General features: G+C 35.4%; 1 long non-coding RNA gene across 1 annotated transcript in view; it reads right to left on the bottom strand.

The window, feature by feature from the left end:
• The window catches only part of LOC127000833 (uncharacterized), a 106102-nt gene extending 100156 nt beyond the window's left edge, over positions 1 to 5946 (bottom strand). Inside the window, exon 1 of the long non-coding RNA XR_007754543.1 lies at positions 5846 to 5946. This is a non-coding gene — a long non-coding RNA (uncharacterized LOC127000833). The remainder of the gene's footprint in view (positions 1 to 5845) is intronic.
• Positions 5947 to 12226: the final 6280 nt, after the last annotated feature.

The raw sequence follows: 12226 nt of genomic DNA, 5'->3' as shown, positions 1-12226 counted from the left end.
TGAACGGAAATTTTTGCTGAGCGGAAATTTTTGGTGAACGGAAATTTTGCGCGAACATAAATTTTTGGTGAACGGAAATTTTGCGTGAACAGAAATTTTTGGTGAACGGAAAGTTTGGTGTAAAGAAAATATTTTACATCGTTATTTACTATTCATTTACGACAATTTACTTGATTCTTTTCTCTTGTCTGCGGGTATTAATGTCGAATTTTCCTCTGTTACATGTCTTCTCATCTCTCATTTCTCTGTAGGTTATTACGTTCTTTTCTGTCTCTTGTCTGTCTGTTTTCCTCTCCTCCTCCACCATTTTACGTCTGTCTGTCAGTTTGTCTGTCTGTCTGCGGGTATTTTTGTCATATTTTTGTCTGATATTTTCGCTTTCTTCTTTGTTTCGTCTTTTTCCTCGCGTCTTGATATATTTTGGGCGTGTCTTTGTGTCTCTTTAATGGGTGAGAAAGACTTGTGTGTGTGTGTGTGTGTGTGTGAGAGAGAGAGAGAGAGAGAGAGAGAGAGAGAGAGAGAGAGAGAGAGAGAGAGAGAGAGAGAGATACGTCCTGTCTCTCATGTGTCACCTGTGTTCTCTCTCTCTCTCACCTGAAAAAGAGGAGGAGGAGGAGGAGGAGGAGGAGGACCCGGAGGTGGAGGAGGAGGAGGAAAAAGTAAAGGAGGGGAAGAAGAAAAGAATAAGGTCGAGGAGGAGAACGGACAAGAAAAAGGAGATTAAGGAAATGAAGAAGGAAGGAACACACACACACACACACACACACACACACACACACACACACACACACACACACACACACACACACACACACACACACACACACACAAGGATCATCAGGGACCGTTTTCAAGACTCACACACACTCAAAGAACGCAATTTCCTAAGTAAGTCCTCGTGTGTGTGTGTGTGTGTGTGTGTGTGTGTGTGTTTCAGGAAGGCTTAATTTTTTTTTTTTTCCTCTGTTTTTTTTCATAATTTTTCTTCATCTAACTTTCTTCTTAGTTTTCTTTTCCTTTCTCTTCTTTTTCTTTACTTTTCTTCTTTTCTTCTAACTTTTCTTAATTCAGTTTTGTTTTATATTTTTTTTCCTTTTTCGTTTTTATCATTTTTTTCCTTTTACAGTCTTAGCTATTTATTTTGTTGTTGTTGTTGTTGTTGTTGTTGTGTGTGTTTTTGGTTCCTGGTTTCCTTTCTTTTATTTTCTTCCTTGTCTTTATTTTATTTGTCTTCTCGATTACAACTTTTCCTCTTAATCCTTCTCAGCGTTACTTTTTATTCCCGTTCTTTCTTTCTTTCTCTCTCATTCTTTCTTTCTTTCATCCACTAATTTATTATTCTTACGTTATCTGTTTTCCTTTTCATGTTCTCTCTCTCTCTCTCTCTCTCTCTCTCTCTCTCTCTCTCTCTCTCTCTCTCTCTCTCTCTCTCTCTCTCTCTCTCTCTCTCTCTCTCTCTCTCTCTCTCTCTCTCCTATAAGGCGAAGTTAGCTTTAATTTTCCTTCATTCTCTTTGTTAGCACTGATTGAGAGCGAGAGAGAGAGTGGGAAGTGGGTGTGGAACAGGTCACAGAGGAGAGAGAGAGAGAGAGAGAGATTAACAAGTTTTATTGGTCCTATCTTGCCACACGTACCATATGTCGTGTGTGTGTGTGTGTGTTTGTGTGTGTGTGTGTGTGTGTGGGTGTGTGTGTGTGTGTGTGTGTGTGCGTGTGTGTGTGTATGCGTGCGTGTCCTAAAATAATCGTCACGTACATTGTAATAAAAAAAAGATTTATGAAACACACACACACACACACACACACACACACACACACACACACACATTTTCAATTTTATGAACATCATCCATTTCTATCAAGTTAAAATTAATGGTAATGGAAATGCTTTGTAAAATTATTATTGTTATTATTATTATTATTATTATTATTATTATTATTATTATTATTATTATTATTATTCTCTCTCTCTCTCTCTCTCTCTCTCTCTCTCTCTCTCTCTCTCTCTCTCTCTCTCTCTCTCTCTCTCTCTCGCTCCCCTTGAAATTTCCCGACTAATCATCTCATCTATCACTGTAGTTTGCTCTGTCAGTGTTGTTGTTGTTGTTGTTGTTGCTGTTGTTGTTGTTGTTTATTAATCTTGTGTTGATGGCCATGCTGCATAATGTCCCTTGTATTAACGCGTAGTTTTAACATGTAAACATATTCATAATTATCGGCCTGTATTTGTTTATGATCTATTTGTTGTTTATTGTTTATCATTTTTCTCTCATTATTTTCTTTACCTGTATTAATTTATTTACGTAGTTGTATTGCATTGCCTACGTTTGACTTATTTATGTTTGTTATTTTTATGATATTATTTTTTTTTTTGTTTGTTTCTCTTTGGCTTATTTTGTTTTTGTTCGTTTTTCTTTTTAAGATTCTAAACCTGTTCTTTTTGTTATTGTTTGTTTTCTTATTTTCTCATCGCTGGATCTAGTATGTTTTTTTTCTCGTCCTCTCCTAACCTTGTTTTTCTTTGTTTCTCTATCTTTTTTTGTTTGTTTGTTTTCTTGTTATTTTTTCGACTTTTCTAAACCTGTTCTTTCTTTTGTTATTTTTCTTTTTTTTCTTTTTTGTTTTCTTATATCGGGATCTTGTTTTGTTTTTTCCGGCCTTTCTTAACCTAATCTTGTTTTTCTTTCTTTCTTTTTAGTTTTTGTTTGTTTGTTTGTTTGTTTCCTTGCAATTTTCTCGACTTCTCTAAACCTGTTCTTTCTTCTGAATTAAGAAAAGTTAGAAAAAAAGAACAAAAGTAAAGAAAAAGAATAGAAAGGAAAAGAGAACTGAGAAGAAAGTTAGATGAAGGAAGATTATAAAAAAAATTAAAAAAAGAGGAAAAAATGTATATAAATTAAGCTTCTTTTTTCTTTTTTTCTTATTACGGGATCTTGTTTTACTTTTTTCGGGCTTTCTTAACCTGATGTTGTTTTTGTTATTGTTTTGATTGGCTTCTCATGACCACCTTTTGTTTTTGTTATCATTTTCCGTTCATTCTTATTTCCGTTTATTCCTATGTATTCTTTTTTTTCGGCTTTTTTTTAACCTAATGTTGTTTTTATTATTGTTTTATCATCGGTTTCTCATGACCACCTTTTGTTTTGTTATCATTTTCCCTTCATTCTTATTCTCGTTTATTCCTATGTATTCTTGTTTTAGGTTTATTTTTTCGTCTTTTTTTATAATCTTAACTTTTTTTTTATTCTGTTATCGTAGTTATCAGTTTCTCCTAATAACCTGCTTTTGTTTATATTTTCTCTATTCATTCTTTTTCCCGTTTATTCTTCTGTATTATTTTTTTTCTAGTTTTATATTTTCGGCCTTTTTTTAACCTTAACCTTTTTTTTTATTCTGTTATCGTAGTTATCAGCTTCTTATAATAACCTGCTTTTATTTTTGTTATTCTTTTTTTCTGTTGCTTCGTATTTCTATTCATTTCGTATTCATTTTTTTTTGTTGTTTATTATTTTTTCTTCCGTTCGTGGTCAACCTTTTTACCTGGCTGTTTGTTTCTTTGTTTGTTGTTTTATGGTTTCTCATTACCTCTTTTTTTTGTTGTTATTGTATCATTTAATTATTCGTATTCTCTTAATCCATTTTTTTTTATCTATGTATGCTTATCTCTGTTATATTATTCATTTATCCATATTTTTTTGCTTATTCATTTACTTATTGACTTGTTTTTCTTACTTTTTACTCTTATTTTTTTATGTTTATTCACATTTATTCGTTTTTATTTTTCGTTTATTTCTATTTCATTTAGTTTTCGTTTATTTCTATTTCATTTAGTTTTCGTTTATTCCTTTTTATTTCATTTTTCGTTTATTTCTATTTTTTATTTGCGTTTATTTATATTTCTTTTATTTTTCGTTTATTTATATTTCTTTTATTTTCGTTTATTTATATTTCTTTTGTTTTTCGTGTATTCCCATTTCTTTTATTTTCCGTTTATTCCTGTTTCTTCCGTTTTTTTCTAGACTTCTCTTTGCCTGCATTCATCTTCGTTATTTTTTTTTGTCATCGTTATTCATTTCAACTGCTCTTAATGTTTGTTTTTTTTCTTTTTTTTCCCTTTTCTCTGTTTATTCTTCTCTCCTTTTGTTCCTGCTTATTTATTCTTCTTTTTTAGTTTGTTCTCATTTCTCCCGTTTTTCTCTGCTTTTCTTTTTGCCTGTTTTGTCTTATTATTTCTACTTACAGCATACGTTAATTATTATGTTATTTTTTTATGTTATTGTCGTTCATTCCGCTTCTCTCAATCTGTTTATGGTTTTATCTATTTTGTCTATTCTTCTTTTTTCATTCTTATTTTTCGTTTATTCTTATTCCTTCCGTTCGTGGTCAACCTTCTCTCGCGTTTCCATATGTCATTCCGTTTGTGAGTGTTTTCTGATTTATTTTTGTCTCCTCTTCAATTTGTTATGCATTTTATTTTCCATATATTTCAGAGAGGTATCGAACGAGAAATCATTTGTTTGTTTGTTTGTTTGTTTGTGTGTGTTTGTTTGGTGAGTGGTCGTTGATCAGACATATTTTCACTGAGTCTCTTTGTTAAGTTAAAATCTCCGAGCCCACACACACACACACACACACACACACACACACACACACACGGTTTATCTGTATGTCGAAAAGAAATATGTCAACGCTATATTTTGGTGTCTGCATGTGTGTGTGGGTGTGCGAGTGTGGGTGGGTGTGGGTGTGGGTGTGCGTGGGTGCTTGTGGGTGGGTGTGGGAAGATGAATTTGTGTGAGGTGGAATGTATGTATGTGCGTATATATGTTATGTATGTGTGTGTGTGTGTGCGTGCGTGCCTCCGTGCGTGTGTGCAGTTCCCTGACAGACAGACAAACAGTATATATCAAGGAAAAGTCGTGGCCAAACACACACAGATAAAAACAAACATAAAACACAAACACAATTGCGCCCAAAAAAATGATGAATGTTAAAATAAAAAAACGATTTGCACGACGAAAAAAAACACCATGAAAAGTCACACACACACACACACACACACACACACACACACACACACACACACACACACACACACACACACACACACACACACACATAGAATCCATCACATTGCACAAACACTTCTTGACGTCACAAACACGGGGGTGAAAAAAAATCACCCATACAAAAAAAAAAAAAAAAACACTTCATGTCTTCCTCGTTTTCTTCTTCGTCTTCAGCATCGCAAACACTTTTCTTCTGGCGCGAAACACACAAACGAACACACGCTTTTAGGAGTGACAGTAAGAAGAGAAGTAAGAAATGGTGGAGGAGGAGGAGGAGGAGGAGGAGGAGTCGGGAGTAAGACGAGGAATAAAAAGAGGAGGAGGGGAAATTTAAATAAGAAACAGAAAAAAAAGATGCAGAGAAAGGAAGAGGAAGAGGAAGTAAGAGGAAATGAAAGAGAGGAGGAAGAGGAAGAGAAGAAATCAAAGTAAGAATATGAGGAAACAATTAGGAAGGAAGGGAAGAGAAAGAGGTGAAGAGAAAGGAGGAGAAAAAGAAATAAGGAAGAGGACGCGGAGGAAAATTAGGAAAAAGAGAGAATAGGAAGAAAAAGGAGATAGGGAAAAAGAAGAGAAGAAGGAGGAGGGAAAAAAAGGAGAAGGTATAAAACAGTACAGAAGGAAAAATACAGAAGGGAAGGAATCACTTTTCAAAAACGAAGAAACAAAAAAAAGGAGGAAAGAACAGAAGTAAGAGAAAATATAAAGAAAGTGCACAAGAGAGAGAGAGAGAGAGAGAGAGACCACCACCACCATCACCACCACCACCACCACCACCTTGCAGAGACACAGCGGCGCGTGACCGACTCGTCCGAACGTCACATGCGAACTGAGCCCGAGTAAACGAGTAAGAGAGAGAGAGAGAGAGAGAGAGAGAGAGGGAAGGAGGGAGAGGGAGAGGGGTTCTGCTCGCTGCCTGGTTTTCTCTCTAGGTTATCTCTCTCTCTCTCTCTCTCTCTCTCTCTCTCTCTCTTCTTCGGTATTTACGTTTTTTCCTTCTCAATTCCGAGTCCTCATCCTCAATAGTGTTTTTTCCTCCTCCTCCTCCTCCTCCTCCTCCTCCTCCTCCTCCTCCTCCTCCTCTTCCTCTTCCTGACGTGTTTGTGGAGGTTGTTTAGATGCTACTTTGTCTTATTATGTTGTTTATTCTTCGTCCTCTTCTTCCTCTTCTCCCTCTTCTTCTTCCTCTTTTATCTTCATCATTCCCTTCTTCCTTGGCTTCTTGTTTGTTTATCTCTGTGTGTGTCTTTGTTTGTTTGTTTGTGTTTGTATTTCTTTATTACTTTTTGTTTTGTTTTTCTTTTTCTTCTTTTTCTCTTATATCCTATCTAGCTCATCTTCTCTTCTCCTCTTCCTCCTCCTCCTCTTCCTCATCATTCTCCTCTTCCTCCTCCTTCTCTTCTTCTTCTTCCTTCTTCAAGCATCACCACAACTACCAATTTTCTCCTCCTCCTCCTCCTCCTCCTCCTCCTCCTCCTCCTTCTCTTCCTCCTCCTCCTCCTTGTCTTCCTCCCAAACACATTCCATTACACAAGTAGGAACGAAAAGAGGAAATAAAAATGGAAATTAAAGTCCCACGCGATTGAAAGTTGCCGGAAGGAAGAAGAGAGGAAGAGGAAGAAGAACAGGAGGAGGAGGAGGAGGAGGAGGAGGAGGAGGGGTTTTGCTTCTGAATGTGTGTTTTCTTTGGCTACTTTTACTGTTGACCCGAATTTGTATTATCTATCTATCTATCTATCTATCTATTATTATTATTATTATTATTATTATTATTATTATTATTATTATTATTATTATTATTATTATTATTTGTGAGAGAGAGAGAGAGAGAGAGAGAGAGAGAGAGAGAGAGAGAGAGAGAGAGAGAGAGATTGTAAAGTGAATAATGACATGTATTATTTGTATGCGTGTGTGTGTGTGTGTGTGTGTGTGTGTGTGTGTGTGTGTGTGTGTGTGTGTGTGTGTGTGTGTGTGGATGTGTTTTTATGTGTGTGTGTGTGTGTGTGTGTGTGTGTGTGTGTGTGTGTGTGTGTGTGTGTGTGTGTGTGTGTGTGTGTGTGTGTGTTCTCATGCCCTCTTGTAATCTTAGACTTCCTTTTCTTCTTTTTACTTTTCTCTTCCCTCTTTCTCCTTTCTTTTCTTCCCTCCTTCCTTCCTTTCCTCCTTCCTTTGTTTCTTCCTTCATTAATATATTACAACCTTCATTCTGTCCTTTCTTTATGCAACCCATTTTTTCTGTTCTTCCTTCCTTCCTTCCTTCCTTCCTTCTTCTTCATTCCTTCTTTATTTCCCTCTTCGTCTCTTTCTTTCTATCATCTTTCTTTACATTTACTTTCCCTCCCATCCATTACTTCATCTTCTAGTATCTTTATTTCTTCCCTTTATTAACTCCTCCTTCAGTCCCTTCTTCTTTCTTCTTCTTCTTTTCTATTTTCTATTTTGATTCCTTGTTTTATATATTCTCCATCCTCATTACCTTTCATCTTTCCTCCCTCTCTCTCTCTCCTTCCTTCCTTTCTTTTCATCCAACTCTACCTCCAAGCCTTCACTTTCATCTTTCTTTTTTCTTATCTTCCTCTCTCTCCGTTTTTTCTTCTCTTCCCAACTCTCCTCCTCCTCCTCCTCCTCCTCCTCCTCCTCCTCCTCCTCCTCCTCCTCCTCCTCCTCCTCCTCCTCCCCCTCCTCTCTCTCTCTCTCTCTCCTCTCCTCTCCTCATATCTCCCTTCGTTTTTTCTCCTCAACTTCTGCTTAATTTACCCTCTCCTCCTCCTCCTCCTCCTCCTCCTCCTCCTCCTCCTCCCACACTTAACACTTCTTCCACACCTGTACTTTCATTTACCTTTTCTTTTTTTCTTCTCCTCCTCCTCCTCCTCCTCCTCCTCCATCTCTTCTTCCTCCTCTTTTCTCCTCTTCTTCCATCGTTTATCTTATTTTTCTCTTCCTCTGTTTATTTTATCCTCTTTTGTTTTGGCTTCATTGTTTTTTTTTTGTTATTTCGTTCAGTATTAATTGATTTTCTTTATTTTCTTATATTCTTTTCTTCCTTTCTTCCTTTCGTCCTTCTCTCCTTTTGTTCTTCATTCAATTTTCCTTTCATTCTTTTCTCTTTTTTCCTTATTTCCTTCCTTCCTTTCTTTCTCCTTTCCATTCTTTCTACCATTCTACTTCCCTTCCCTATTTCCTTCCTTCCTTCCTTCCTTTCTCATCTCCTTCTCTCACCTTTCATTATGCTTTCTCTTCCTCCTCCTCCTCCTTCTCCTCCTCCTCCTCCTCCTCCTCCTCTTCATCCTCATCTCCTCTTTCTACTACTCTAATCTAACCTTTTAACTCTACCCACTCTCTGTTCTCCTTCCTACCCTTCCTCCTTCCCTTCCCCTCCCTACCCTCCCTCTTCTCTCTCCAGTTACCAGCAGTGTAAGTTAAGGGTAGTAATTTCCTCTTATTTCTCTCTTTACTGTAAAATTTCCATGTCCCTTTCTTCCTTAAAGGTACATGGTGTTCTCTTCTAACTATTTCCTGCCGGCACGTTGCCGGAGGGAGAGGTGGATGGGGAGGAGCCTTCATCTTTTCTTCCCTATCCTGCCACACGTAGATTACTAGTAGTAGCGGTAGTAAACAGACACCCTCGCCACAGACCGATAGGTCTTCTGGTGTCTGTTCTTCCTATGTATTCCCTTTCCTCCCTCCCTCCCTCCAATCTTCTCTTCCCCACGTATAAACACTTTCTTGCTGTCTCGTGGAGTTAATTAAAGGGAAAGTGAAGCATTTTTAAAGAGGAGAGAGAGAGAGAGAGAGAGAGAGAGAGAGAGAGAGAGAGAGAGAGAGAACATCCGTGACCGAATTACTCTTTGTGTGTGTGTGTGGGGGGGGTTGGTGTGGGTGCGCGTGTGTGTGTGTGTGAGTGTGTTTGTGTGTGTGTGGGTGTTTGATGAAACGTTTTAAAATGCAAATGAAGGGCAATATCAACGATTTATTAAGGACAGAAAAACTAATATTGATAATAATAATAATAATAATAATAATAATAATAATAATAATAATAATAATAATAATAATAATAATAATAATAATAATGATAATGAAAATAATATGAGCATAGATAAGAACAAAAAGAGCAAGAAAAATAAATATAAAAAAACACAAAAGAACACAAAAAACACATACAAGAACAAAAAACAGAACACAAAAAAAACAAAAGAACACAAAACACACAGAACACAAAAAACACAAAAAGAACACAAAACACACAGAACACAAAAAACACAAAAAGAACACAAATCACACATAAAAAACAAATGAACACAAAAAACACACAAAAGAATACTCTAAACAAAAAAGACAAAAGAAAAAACACTAAAGAACAACAAAAAATGCATAAACACATACAATTGCCACATTCAAAAATAGATTAGATAAATTCATGGACAGTGATATTAGGTGGGGTTAGATTTACGGGAGCTTAAGTTCATAGGAGCTGCTTTGTACAGACCTACCGGCCTCTTGCAGACTCCTACGTTCTTATGTTCTTATGTTCTTAATTGAACAAAAAATACAAAATACACAAAGAAAACACACAAGAAAAGAACACAACAGAAAGAGAAGAAAGAGTGAGAAGTATAGTAATTGTCATAATCGCGGAAGAGTTGCCTAAGAGCTTCTAACAGCGTCGGAACAATTAGGAGAGGCGAAACAATCTGAAAATAATTGGAAGGAGACATTTGAAGTTGTAATCGGAACGTAATTGTCTCCGAATGAACGCCAAAGGTCCGGGAAATAAAAAAAAATCCAGCTCACCTTTCCATAAAATAAGAGTAATGAAGGGGCTGACTAATGAAAGACAAGATTACAGTCGTTTAAAAAGTGCAGTAGTTTTATGTTGCAATTATTTTCATCATTTATTTATTTCTCTTACTCGGTGTCATTTTCTGGATTTTAATGTTGGCAGATAATAATGTTGATTTCAATGTAGAGTTGAAATGTATACGGAAACTAAAGGAGTGGGTTCAAAAAAGAAAAGAAAAGAAAGAAAGAATCCACAAACGAAATAAACTAGAGAAAAAATAATTATTGATCATTGGATTTTAACGATGATAAATAATAATGATACAAATACAGAGTTGACGTGTATAAGGAAACTAAAGGAGTGGATTAAAAAAAAAAAAAAAATCACAAACGAAATAAACTAAGGAAAAAAATAGAGAACATTGGATTTTAACGATGATAAATAATAATGATACAAATACAGAGTTGACGTGTATAAGGAAACTAAAGGAGTGGATTAAAAAATAAAAAAAATTAAAAAAATAATTCACAAACGAAATAAACTAAAGAAAAAAATTATAGAACATTGTCTTTTAACGATGATAAATAATAATGATTCAGATATAGAGTTGAGAGTTGAGTAAGTAGACTAAGGGAGTGGGTTCAAAAAGTAAAGAAATAAAAGCTAATTCACAAACGAAATAAACTAAAGAAGAAAAGAAATATAGAACAGAACGTTTCATTTTAACGATGATAAATAATAATGATTCAGATATAGAGTTGAGAGTTGAGTAAGTAGACTAAGGGAGTGGGTTCAAACAGTAAAGAAATAAAAACTAATTCACAAACGAAATAAACTAAAGAGAAAAAGAAATATATAATGGAACGTTTCATTTTAACGATGATAAATATTATATAACGATGCAATTACAGAGTTGACATGTTAACGGGAAATGATATTGGGTTCGAGTAGAAAATAAATCAATAAGTAATTAATAAAGGAAGTAAACAGTATAATGTAAGAAATAATTGGTAAATAACAGGAAAACAAAAGAAACTCGCGTGTATATTCAATAACAAGGAATAAAGTACACTATGCTGTCCAACTTTCTAAAGCAAGAGTCACTCGGCGTCACCACTCTTTCATCCCTATCACTGGTAAAGTCTGGAGCAGCCTTCGTTTATCTGTACTCTCTCCTTCCTATGACTTGAACGCCTTCTAGAGGGGAGTATCAAGAGGCTTATAATAGAATCTTATGATCTGTGACCAAGAGTTATCGATATATTTGTCTTTACTTTTGTTTGTAGAGAAGTGAGTTGAGTTTTTTTTTTTTTTTTACTTGTCTTATTTTTTTCATGACTGCCAAAAACAAAACAAAACAAACTTTCTAATAAAACACCAGAGAGGGAAGAGCAAGAAGCGTGGCAGGAGATAACAATAATAAAAAATAGATAATAATGATAATAATAGTAATGATGATAATAATAATGATAAAAGCACGTAGTTTGTATAATGTCAGATTGGTGATGAGTAATTCCGCTAACGTGAAAATATATTAACGACTCATAAGGGATCTGAGATAATTTTACGTGTGTGTGTGTGTGTGTGTGTGTGTGTGTGTGTGTGTGTGTGTGTGTGTGTGTGTGTGTGTGTGTGTGTGTGTGTGTGCAATTTTATGTAAACAGAAGGCGCGGACTAAATAGAAGAGAAAATAAAGAGAGAGAAAATAAAAGAGAAAATAGGCTGTGAAAAACGACGCCAAATATCTTGTGAAATTAAAATACTAAACACACACACACACACACACACACACACACACACACACACACAGAGAGAGAGAGAGAGAGAGAGAGAGATGCAAGCTAATAAGAGCTCTCAAAAGTCTTAATATAGTTGATAAGGTTGAGAACGAAAAGTGATGGAAAATATACTGGGTTTTTTGGGGGGGAAGTATTTGGGGCGAGTGAACGAAGGAATGGGAGATGAAAAGGAAGAAAGAAAGAGAAAAAAGAAAGAAAAAAAGAAAGAAAAAAAGAGAGAAAGAAAGAAAGAAAGAAAGAAAGAAAGAAAGAGATTCCGATAGACAAGCCGACAGAAGGTAAAAAGGACAAAAGAAAGTAAAAGAAGAAAGAAAGAAAAAGAAAAAGAAAGAAAGATAAAGATACAGGGACCGACAGACTAGAAGACATAAATGAAACGTTGAAGAAGAAAGAAAACAAGAAAATAAAAAGAAAGAAAGAAAAACACGAAATGAAAGAAAGAAAAACAGAAGAGAAAAGGAATAGAAAGAAAGAAAAAGAAAAAAAGAAAGAAAAAAACATTGACCGACAGACTTGAATAACAAATGTACCGCTGAATAATGCAAAACAAACCAAAGAAAAGAGAATAGGAATTAA

Source organism: Eriocheir sinensis, chromosome 19, assembly GCF_024679095.1.
Source record: "Eriocheir sinensis breed Jianghai 21 chromosome 19, ASM2467909v1, whole genome shotgun sequence".
Taxonomy (NCBI): Eukaryota; Metazoa; Arthropoda; class Malacostraca; order Decapoda; family Varunidae; genus Eriocheir; species Eriocheir sinensis.
This window is presented reverse-complemented; position numbering and strand designations above follow the sequence as displayed.